A 745-nucleotide genomic window follows, 5' to 3' on the forward strand; every position below is an offset into this window, starting at 1 on the left:
ACAGCGGCAATTCTCCACTGTGCATTTACAGCCAGTTCTCAGTGCCCCTTCACCCACGCCCTGCCCCTTTGAAATATCTCCATTATTTTGTGCTGTCTCGCTGTGCTCTTTTCACCAAGATGAATTACTTCTACTCAACCTCCTCCAGATTTCATCTGACAAAACATTCATTAAGAGTCCCTTTGCATAAACATGCATTTCGTAGCTCTCGTTATTTGATTTTCCTGGATGTCTTTCATACAAAAAAACGTTCACAGCAACTTGACTTGAAAAAGAAAACCACGCTCCTTTTTTTTAAATCACAATGCAACCTCCATTTTAGTTAACAGGCTTAAACTATTCTTTGAAATTTTGTAATAGCAGCGATGCGTATGAACTGACTATTGGAGCTCCAACTTCAACACAATAGCTGTGATCATCTGAGAACAACACCACGTAAATGCCGTTGATTTCAGCGACGAGAGTGGGATTCGAACCCACGCGTGCAGAGCACAATGGATTAGCAGTCCATCGCCTTAACCTCTCGGCCACCTCGTCACAGATGCAGAGCAAGCTATTACCTTATGAATAATTGAATTGCGTAAATTATGCAGAGCAGCAGATATTTCTCCCTGGTGTTGGTGAAATGAGAAATAACACAGTACGGTTGCAAGACTATGGTCTTACCCCTGGGTTGTGGGGAAAGTGCACTCCCACTGTCACACGATGCACACAGTGATCTGAACAAAAACGAGGAAATGACTAT

At 42.8% G+C, this 745-nt stretch overlaps 1 non-coding gene across 1 annotated transcript; it reads right to left on the reverse strand.

The window, feature by feature from the left end:
* Window positions 1-455: 455 nt before the first annotated feature.
* On the reverse strand, window positions 456-537 carry trnas-gcu (transfer RNA serine (anticodon GCU)). Its single transcript has one exon. It is a non-coding gene; the product is annotated as a tRNA-Ser (tRNA).
* Between the last annotated feature and the right edge of the window lie 208 nt (window positions 538-745).

The sequence above is a fragment of the Chiloscyllium punctatum genome, chromosome 18 (genome assembly GCF_047496795.1).
Source record: "Chiloscyllium punctatum isolate Juve2018m chromosome 18, sChiPun1.3, whole genome shotgun sequence".
Classification (NCBI taxonomy): Eukaryota; Metazoa; Chordata; class Chondrichthyes; order Orectolobiformes; family Hemiscylliidae; genus Chiloscyllium; species Chiloscyllium punctatum.